The following is an 11,229-nucleotide window of genomic DNA, read 5'->3' on the forward strand; positions in this document are numbered from 1 at the left end:
TCTATCTATTGGTTGTGATATCCTATTCGATGATCTATTATTGTTCTTTTTGCCACCATACTAGAGCTTACCTAGCAAGCCACTCCCTGCCATCCTTGTGCTTTGATAGTCACACTACCAGGGGTGAAGCAATTGTATATTTTTTCAATAGTAAAAATACAATTTCACTATTTTAATGACATATATCTTTATAATTTTTAAAGGATTAAATCAAAATTTTAACATTTTTTAGGGGTAGAGTGTAATTTTACCATTACAAATTTAAAAATTTAAGGAACCTAAATGAAAATTTTCCATTTTAGGGGGTCAAGGCCCCTGCCAGCCCCCTAGATTCACCATTGCACACTACTTGAATCTCTAAATGAAGATATTTAGTAGTTGAGTCCTCAAGACGCTAGTGCCAACAAAATCTTTAGCAAAAGGCTTTGTCCCTTTGTTTCTCTTCCTTCCGTCTTCTCAAATATGTAATCTATTTGACACTTTTGTTATCCCCAAACACCTTTATTTTTCTTTCTATTGGTTGTGATAGCCCCTTCGATGATATTTCATTTTTCTCTTTGCCACCGCACTGGAGCTTCCCTAGCAAGCCACTCCCTGCTATATTTGTGCTTCAATAGTCAGACTGCTTGGATCTCCAAACAAATATCTTGAACAGTTAAGTCCTCAAATTTTTAAGCCTCGGTTTCTTGATTTATATTATGCTGATGGTTGATGTTAGGAAAATTTAAAATTTAATAATAAATATAAAATTTGTATGTTTTGTTTATTCATAAATTTTGTTAAAATTAAATAATAAATTTACTTGGAAGTTGCACATTTACTGATCAATAATAGATTTGATGAATAGAAAGCTTAAGTTGTTGTCAAGGATTAAACCCTTTGTCCTTAAGGAAAAAATTTCCAATCACTTAATGTACACGATTTTGATGCAATTGCTTCCCAAGACTTCAACAACACTACCTTAAAGAATTTTACACCTCTTCATGGTCAACGAACTTATGACATTTAACTTAATTTTCTTCCCCACAATAATAAATCTCTTGAAAAAACTTAAAAATTTTCTTTAATAATTTGTTCTTGAAAATAAGAGATAATAATGAGATGAAGAAATATTTCACTATTTATAATAGCATATAAAACAAAATGGACTATCTGGTTTTATTAATCAAAAGATAACTGTAATTTCATGTAACTTACAATAAATTGTATATAAAACCTTTTTTTCTTAAAGCTTACAAAATATATTATTCTATTATTATTTTTATTAAAATATTCTAACAACTCCCTCATATTTCAATAAAAACATTTAAGCACTATTAAAAAATTGTATAATATAGGTGTCAATGGTTTGAACCTACATTTTGTGTTCAACAATTTCTACTCCAAAATCAATAATGAATTAAGTCTTGAACTAAGGCTACTTTAGGAAACAAAATATTGGATCATACATAGAGATTTTCTACTTCCATCAACCCTCACATGAATGAAAATTTTCTTACCAGTAATAAGACTTGAAGATTTGTAGAGAGAAAATTGAATTGGAAGAATACCACATTAGGAGAAGTAGCTTTTGGATTTGAACTTTCCTTAGTGAAGTATCATTGGTTTTTTTCACACTCAGTTTTCATTAACGTGCTGAATTTAAAGGAGAGACGAGGTTTAATTCAATAAAAATAATAAGTCGACGGGCTCCACTAGAAAACTTGGAAAATTTTGGTGGTTGACTAATAATTAATTGAGATCTAATTTTGGTTCAATTAATATGAAATCAACTGGTCCTTAGTGGGAGTCAAAATGATTGCCAATAGATGGCTTAATTGGGGGCTTTTGTGACCGTACAAGAAGGGCTATATATATATAAGTGAAGAGGATTATTCTGATGGCAGAAGTCTCCTCATTTCTGATTTTTTTCTTTCTTTCTACACCATCTTCTTCAGTTGCTACGAAGAAAAAAAGTTGAGGAAACACTGCATGAGGTAGTGATCGTGAGGCCTGAGGCCATGAAGTAGAAAATTTGAGGAACTGCTTCTAGGAGGAAGAAGACTCTGGCATTTGGAAAGCTAAGCTAGCGAGGAGAATGGATTTAAGGTGAGTTTTTGCACTCTATCTTTGGGTGGTTGATGATGTGTTGCTTGCATGATTTGCGAGTGTTATGAGTTTGTTTAAACCCACGACTGTGGATGAATATGGTGAATAAGTATGATGTGCATGCATAACCTTGTGTAAGTATGTGTATGCTTGCAAGTATGATCAATGGATGTCAAATGGTTGTGAATTGACGTATTGATAAATGGCTTAATATATGTTATGGTAATATGTATGTTTATTGGCTTGAAATACATGTTTATATTATATGCAGAATACGAGGGAGTTACCTTGACAAGGTAGATTAAGATAGGAAAAATTGGTGTAATGGAGGAATGAGTGGATTGTTATGGGATTCAAGGGAGTTGGGTGGCATTGTGGAACAAATATCTACAGGTTCTTCAGGGAAACACCGTGATGACAGTATATAAGTCATTCGGGGTGACATCATGACGATGATATATAGGTCCTTCGAGGTGACACTGTGTAAACGATATACAGGTCCTTATGGCGAATTGGAGTCCACGGGGTTAATAAAAAGGGAAACTTATCGGGGCATCAAAGAAAAGTCACTGTATAACTCGTACGCCTAGCAATTTGATATAATGATCATGGCATATTTAAGAACACTAGCAAGCATGCTAATGAAAGGATCCGCCAAATTTTGAAGGTAGGAAGAACTAGTAGAAAGACTTGAGTGTGGACATTAGTGAGAAGAAGGTGTATTTCCTTTGAGGTATTAACAAATAGGTAACCACCAATATGAGTGTGCTAGAGTTTGAAGAATAAACCAACATAGGCCATATTAAAGCGAAATGGTTATACATATTTGAGTTCTAAGTATTCATGGGTAAAGAGGTCACCTGAATACGTGGGAAGTCCACTAAGGAATATTTTGGGTGGAAAGTCCAATGGGAAAATTGTTAGAGTATGCCCAAATATCAATCATGAGATGGTTGTAATAACATACTTGATTTATCATGTTTATTAATATAAGACGTTACCATTATTATTTCAGTTTCTTTCCTGTATGTATAAATAAACTATTTTATAATAATGTCCTGAGAATAATATGATTATTCTTAAAAGGTCCTTAGTCAAGTATTATTGTTGGCTAGGACAACAATAATGCATTAAGACTAACATGTAGTTGATTGATGATAAAGAGTTGTCATTGATATGGAATGTCAAAATCGATACATGAATATGTATGTTAGAGAAAAACATATTGGACTGACCCGTTATGAGTATGTTTCTTGGATTATTATGTAATTGTCACAACATTACTCATAGTGATTAATATGTATATGATCCTCAGACTTGAGATCATCATAATCCTAACATCGTGAGTTGTATATTTTGATACAGTCAAATGTACACCGTAACTGATTATTCTATAAAGGCTGATGTTGGATATACCACGATCTGTGTAGAGGGATATGGTTGGTCGATATAGGATAAGTCCCTCCTACATAATGGGAGTAATGTCTTAGGCAACTTGATTGAGTGAGACTAGAAATGCATGGCCATGCTCAAATAAGCTGATATGAGATGTCATACTTATTTGTATATCATAGTCTACTTAAGAATATCAAGGAACATGGAATGGACTATGCAAGTGTGACTATTCCATGACTTGTGTCCAATCCAGAGATAAAGGACTTAAGGATTATTGCATGAAAGGTTAATCATAAAAAGGTTATGTCGAATCATGATTTCTTGTGACTTAGGTAGCAATGATGCATTGCTAGGTGCCACTCATTGTTTGTAACATTGGAATCGTTCTAGTATTACTGGTAACGTTACAAGAACCTACAGGGTCACACCCTATAGTTGAAATGAACAGAATAAAACATAGTTGGTATTGTGTTTGGTTGTCGCTTGAATTAAATTAATTACAGAATTAATTTAATTGGGTAATCAAATATTGAATACATTATATGTACAAGGTTGTTGTACGCATAATGAGAACATGAATTTGGTTCTTATATAAGTTCAAATAAATGTATAGTTTACCGAAATCTTTATTATAATTAATGTAATTATAATTTTCAGTTTAAAAACACTGTTATATTTATTTAATTTCTAGAAACCCTAAAAATGGATATAAAATCTTGTTTTTCCTTTGCTTGGTGGGTCTAGCAGCCGTTAAAGCAAAGTCTTTTCCAAAACAGTTTTGGGGATTCTTTCAGTTCATTGTCAACTAGGTGGATTACGTAGAGTCACGATAGATTGCGGCTTGGTTCGATAGTAGACCAGATTACTCATTGCTGAGGCATCGCTGTCTGCTCAGAATAAAGATTCGGTAATTTTGAAACCTTTATTTCACCCCGATTTGTTCCTCACCCATGGATCCATGGTTAGGATCACCGGATGTTTTATTTTTCCACTACACCGTAGGGGTGCCGGCATTCCAACACAAATAACAGAGGAAGCAGAGGTTTGACATGACTATATAGCGTGGGGAAAGCCAATTTGGACTATAAAAAATGGAGGTCTGCCAAGGCACAAACAATAAGAAGATAGTCCACTGAGAACTATCTACTATTGGTAGTATTTAACAGAACACTATAATATAGGAAAGTTCTATGGGACTACCTGGAAAGTACGAGTCCTCAATGATGGGGGTGCTTATTCATCAACCAAAACTCTTATCCAAGGCTGCAAATGAAGATTTTATTGAGTGGGTCTTTCTAAAAAGAATGATTGATACACAGACTAAGTCCTAAGAAGATAATCGTTGAGGCGATGCAAGAATATTTAGATTAAGTTCAGAGGGGAACGAAAGGGTTAGGGTATAAATATGTAGTTGTGGCGAGATATTTGCCAATCTGCCACTAGTATTCATCAATCCGTAACTTTATGTATATGGTTACTATTGATAAGTCAAAACAGGAAATCTATAATGAAAGTCTACAATGAAACTAAACAAGTTCAAGTCTTAGAAAGGGGTCAGCAGTAAGAGTAAAACAAAAAATAATTCAACCTGATTTTTTGCAAATTATTCTTTGAGAAGAATGTATAGGTGTCATCTACGCTAGATAAAATGTGGAACTTCCCATGATATACAGGGAGTTAAATTATGCGAACTAGTCTTTTATTTCTTAAATCTCAAAACATTTGTAAACACAGTAGCATAAACTCTCACTAAGTTCTTTTGAACTTACGTGTTTTTACCTTGAATGTAGGGTCAAGGGATGACGCAATGATCATGTGAAGGCATCAAAATTGAACCAGATTCGTGTACATGATTGAAACTCATTATTTTTAAAATCAGACTATATTACCTATTTATAAAAACTTACAACAGAGACAATATTTTAAAAAATAATAAATACAGTTCACCATCTAAACTTTGGACTCTAAGGAATCTAAGTAAATACAACATAATTGCTCCCTTGGCGAAGTTCCTATTCGTAACCCTTATCCTATGTGCATGAAACTTTCTTTTGATGCCCCTTGACTTATTACAGTCTAGCTCAGTACCTCCTCGAGTTCCTCAGTTCACAAATCCTACAACCACAGATCTAACCCTTATAAGTTCGAATGTGTAACATATTTGTCTATTGTGGGCTGCTCAATCCTTCAGTACCCTACTAACTATCGTCAGAGTGGTTATTTGCGCCTACAATCTCTTTCTCATGTTAGTCCCCTATGGACTAGTCATATGGCGGGTATTTTCCCAATGAATTTGCCCTTTCGAAGAGGAATAGTCTTTCCAGATATTTTTGTCATCCCGTGTATCCTTCTTTGTCAATAGGTTTTTATCAGCCCTTTTTTCCTTATGGACTGTTCGTCGTACTTATGATAAACCACTAGCTTATAGAGTTTCTTTGAGCACCCTCAACGTTCCTTAATGGTGAATCCTTATCTACGATCCTTGGTTAAACTATCTTTCATTTGTCTGTACACTAGGCACCACTAGTGAGTCAATTCCAGTGACCACTTCCTATGGGGTTACTACCCATATACTTTACTGGCTTTCACAACTGCCATTCTAGTAGTCTTTTCCCACTTTATATTTTCTTTTTCTTGGTGGACTCTTTCTACCTGCTGGCTATCTAATGCATGACCATACTTCCCTTTTTCCTTCTAACCCTTTTTCTTGTTTGCAAAAGTTTCTACTATTGTCATTTTCATTGACCACCTGTGTTTACTGTCCCGACGGACTATCCCATTTTTAATGTCTCGTCAAACTATCTCATGTTTAATGTCTCGTTGGACTATCCATGTTTAATGTCCCTTCAGACTATCTTGTGTTTAATGTCCCATTGGACTATCTTGTGTTTATTTTCTCGACGGGATTTTTCGTGTTTACTATCCCATCGTACTATCCTGTGTTTACTATCTTAGCAAACAATTTATGATGCCGTAGCGTCTATAATGACCCGGATTCCAGTGGTGCCGAAAACGACAATTCAGAACCCCATTCTCCAATAGTCGAGTCTATAAATATTATTTAATAATATTTATGTTTATTATAGTGTTATATTGGATTTTGATTTGATAGATTTTATTAATTGGTTAGTTAATCAAGGTGCAAGTGGTTTGTACTGAAAGTCAGTAGTTTTGGAAAATTAGGTATCAAGACCTCATTTGCATAAATTGAGCAAATAAATATTTAATAAAAATATTTACGGAGCTTTTGTATAAGTGAATTGAATTTCGGTTGGTTAATTTTATCGAATTTGTGCTTAATTATGGTACAAGGACTAAATTATAAAAGTTTTAAAAGTTAAATTGTTAGTGAATCATTAATTAGAAATTAATTAAGGGACTCATAAGACAATTAAACCATGTTTCTAATTATAGTGGATGTAACATGGGTTTTAATGGTTGAAAATGTTATGAAATAATAAATAAACAAATATGTTATAAAAACATAAATGAATAAAGTAAAATAAAACTTAGTAGTGTAGAACAAAAAGCAAAAATTTTCATCTTTCCTTCATGCAAACCGAAACTAAGGGAAGGGATGAGAAGAACATTCAGCCTTAGGGCTTAAATATTTCAAGCTTCAATTAGTTAATTCAATTTAGTTCTTTTCTTGTAATTTAATTTATCAAATTACCATTTTAACCTTGGTTAATAATTTAATAAAACGTAAAATCTATGTCCATATTTGTCCATTTATGGTTTAATTACCATTCAAGTCCTTTTACCTTTATTCATTAAGCCATTTAATCACTCAACTCTAATAGTGATCAAATTTTACATCTTTTACGATTTAGTCCTTAACGAAACTTTAATACAACCTTAATAACACTCCGTAAACATTTTTATAAATATTTACTACTCGGTTTATAAGAAAGAGCTCCCGATAACTCATCTTCTGAAACCACTTGACTTTAGGGTATTACCACTTGAACTTAATTAATCATTCATATAACATAAATTATCATATCAAAAACCTTTTTAAAACCATATTTGACTCGTAAATATTAAATAATATGCACGAACTTACACATCGGACTTGTGGCCCCGAAACCACTGTTCCCGACACCACTGAAAAGCGGGTTGTTACACATAAACATAACACTTGTAAGTTCAGAAGAACTTAGTGTGAGTTAAAAAAAATACCTAGGTGGATACTTTTTTAATTCCAGCCTTAGACTTACACGCCAACTACCATACTCTTAACGTACTAATTCTCTCTTAACTACCTGACTAACTTAAGATCTTTCCAAACAATACATTAATCTCTTCTTTTTCTTAAAACCACAAAAGTACTTTTCAAAAAATATGTCTTCAAAGCCCACTTCATACATACTATCTCTTTATACATATACTTATTCTAGAACAACTGTTCACATATATTGTTTACTGATGGGTTCTTACACATTTGACGGATTCCCACGACAAGTTGGATTCCATCAGTTTACAAAATCAAATTAAATTTTAATTTATACTCAATACATGCTTATATGATAATGAAGTATCCAGATCGTTCAGAATTATTACCCACGAATTTATTACAAAACACAACTTTACCCAAGATCCCAAACAACTTAGATTTACATAAGATTTCCAAAGTAAGACGTAATACTATTCAGATATGGCGGATACCAGATAACTCAGGTTCAACCCTAAAAAGTACAGTCAAACTTAGAGTAATAAATACTTATCTCATTCATGACTACAAACATGCCCAAACCACAAATTGACAAGTTGTCATAGTGGATACCCTCTCTAAACATACAATTACTCCCTTTTTGGCGTATAACTTCCTTTAAGTCTTATCTGATTACATCACAGAACTAATTCAACCAAATTAATTTTAGACATATCATAACCTCATCATAGACCTACTTATCAAAGATTTATATGAACTTACCACAAGGGAGAATAATAACATTTTACCATACAAACTTACTAGATTATGCTATGAGGGCCAATAGAGTACTCCATAAAGGCAACAAAACGAGTCACATTTTTATTGTCCCGATGGACTTTTATAGAAGGTGTCATGGGTTTCTCCCTTATGGACTTATACATAAATTTCATGTAACGTGCTTTGCCAGTTCAATCAATACATTATCGAAGGCTACATTGTAACACCCTCTACCCAGCTCGGTTTTCGAACCCAAGTAATAAGACGCCACATCACACGTTAAAGTCTAAAATACCCTACACGACATTAAAATTTACTAAATATACATCAAGGGACCTTATATCAAGTTAAGAACATGCTTAAACACCACTTAATGAAAATTTCCAAAAAGTCACATAGGTACCGAAACACACTCGTTAGTATCGATATTTCTCATAGTGGGTATTGATATCTTTAGGAAATTGGTATCTTTTTAGCATTCTGTTTCTCTGTAAATTTTAAAACCCAGTAATTTATTGATACAATTCATAAAGTACTTATATTTTCACCCCAAGTATCGATACCAATTTAAGCTACTGACTTCCTACACATTCGTTTCAACATGGGGGTATCGATACTTAAGCCTCGATTACTGATACCTCTATATAATCAGTAAAAATAACATCAAAATAGGGCATTTAACATATTCGATCACATACCACTTCAACATGCATCCATACTTCAGTATTCCACATCAAAACGACCATGCTTGCAGTTCAAAACAATAATAATAATTCAAACCAAAACAAAACCAATAAGATAATAACATCAACTATCAAACTTACAGGTATAAAATCAAAACAACCATTTAAAATGTACTATTAAGCTACCAAAAACTCTACCACATTTCCTTGTTCCATTAGTTAAAAAATAATAGCAATAATATCATCTACTCAAACACTAAGCCTAGCTTGGATCACTTCCTTGGAATTCTGCACCGCTCACATCGCAACGCTAATTATCTGCAATGGTTTAGAATGGAGTGTGTGAGCTTAAACAAGCTCAGTGAATGATCAGAAAACTACCAATAAACATGATATCATACAATAAATGAAAGCAACCAGAACACATTTACATACATATTTAGCCATGGTGACATGCTAAATATTCATGTATCAACTATCAACTTATAACTTTATAATTGCCTAATTAGACACATATCACATTCCATAATATTTCATTTAATGATAAATTGGCACTTGAGCTATGAAACATAAAAGTGGGCTCTATCACCACACATTGGATACATGGATCTCCAACACACCAATGACTCGAAGAGTCGAACATAGCCCAAACGCATAGCATTTGGCTAACACTCTCTAACACACAAATATATCTCAATGAACGGAGCTGAACTCACATTTTCTTATCTCTCCAAAATTGTCTCGGGCCTTAATGCCCCAAATCACAATACAAGGTTGAGTACACACATAATCCTATGGCATGCCAACTATATCCAACGGTCTCAAAAGGTCACAAGGAAAAAGTATCCACAATTAAAACACACATTTTCTTATCATTTTTTGCACACTTTCACTGCACATTTGCATTATTAACACAACATCGTCACTATCATTCAACATGTATAACATATCTAGGATAGGGGTTTAGGCTACTCCTAAGCTCCCACTTAATACTATGAATCGTGTCTACAAGCAGCGATTCCAAACACTCACCATTCGCACTTTCGCTTAGTCCTAAAAAGCTTAAACTAGCTTTTCCTTTCCTTTTATCTTGCTCGTCGAAGGCTCCAATGTAACTCCCTAAAATTTTTTGAGAACTTATTTACAAGAATCTGCAATAATTGAATTTTTGTATCTCTGGTTCTGTGCTTTGCATTTGTGTTTAAGGTCTGGAGTTCGAGTTGTATTGTTAAAAGTTTTCTTATTTCTCTTTTAAACAACCTCTATCCTTGTGTTATATAGTTAAGTGCAATTCTGTGTAAAGTTGTGTCAAGAATGAGCCTGTTGGTTCATTGGTTAAGCATCTGTCAGTATCTTGTCTGGTCCAAAGTTTGAATCCTAGCATATGCGTTAGGAGAAATTTTTGTATTTTTTTCGGAAACTAGATGGTGCTTAAGACAATAGTTTAAATGTTTCTTTCCCTGCTTCTTCTCTTTCTCTATTTTCTTTTATTTTTTCTGTCTTTTACTTCTTCAAAATTTCCTCTTTCGATTGTATTCAACAAGAGATTATCGAAATTAGTGAAACTCTTAAGTTGTTGGAGGAATTCTGTGTAACTTTTGTCAAAAAAATCTTAAACCTCTGCGAAGTTTCATTCCTTTCCTATCATGTTGTGAAATTGGGAACTCTTTGCTTGTTTGCATAAACTCTTTGATAACTGATTGTTTTTGTTTCCTTAGGCGTGAGTATGGAAGAAGGTGATCTCTCGTGAGTTGTGCTGAGTTAAAACTGTCGAGTTATCGATTTCGGGACTTCTCCGTGTTGATTCTACTTCAAACAAGATTAGGTGCGTGCCGAAAACCCTATTTTTACAAATTTTGGTCGCTAGAAAATATGGCTATAGACGCCACACGGCCAGGGACATGGGCGTGTGTCTAGGCCGTGTGAGCCACATTGCCGTGTAACTCACTATTCATCAATTTAGGGCCGTATTGGTAAGGCACACGGCCGTGTGTGGCCATATTAGTGCAGGGTTCACACGGGCAACAGACACGAGCATGTGTCTATGCCGTGTAACTTATTGTTCATTGTCTTTATTCCACACGGGTAAGGACACAGGCGTGTGTCCAAGCCATGTAACTCTCTGTTTGT

The 11,229-nt window shown here is 33.9% G+C and overlaps 1 long non-coding RNA gene across 1 annotated transcript; it reads left to right on the forward strand.

Moving 5' to 3' along the window:
• The first annotated feature begins 355 nt into the window (after positions 1-355).
• Positions 356-10,927, forward strand: LOC107916003 (uncharacterized). The gene is made up of 3 exons (XR_001689351.2): positions 356-654; positions 1,938-2,088; positions 10,818-10,927. It is a non-coding gene; the product is annotated as an uncharacterized lncRNA (long non-coding RNA).
• Positions 10,928-11,229: the final 302 nt, after the last annotated feature.

This window comes from Gossypium hirsutum, chromosome D10 (assembly GCF_007990345.1).
Source record: "Gossypium hirsutum isolate 1008001.06 chromosome D10, Gossypium_hirsutum_v2.1, whole genome shotgun sequence".
Classification (NCBI taxonomy): domain Eukaryota; kingdom Viridiplantae; phylum Streptophyta; class Magnoliopsida; order Malvales; family Malvaceae; genus Gossypium; species Gossypium hirsutum.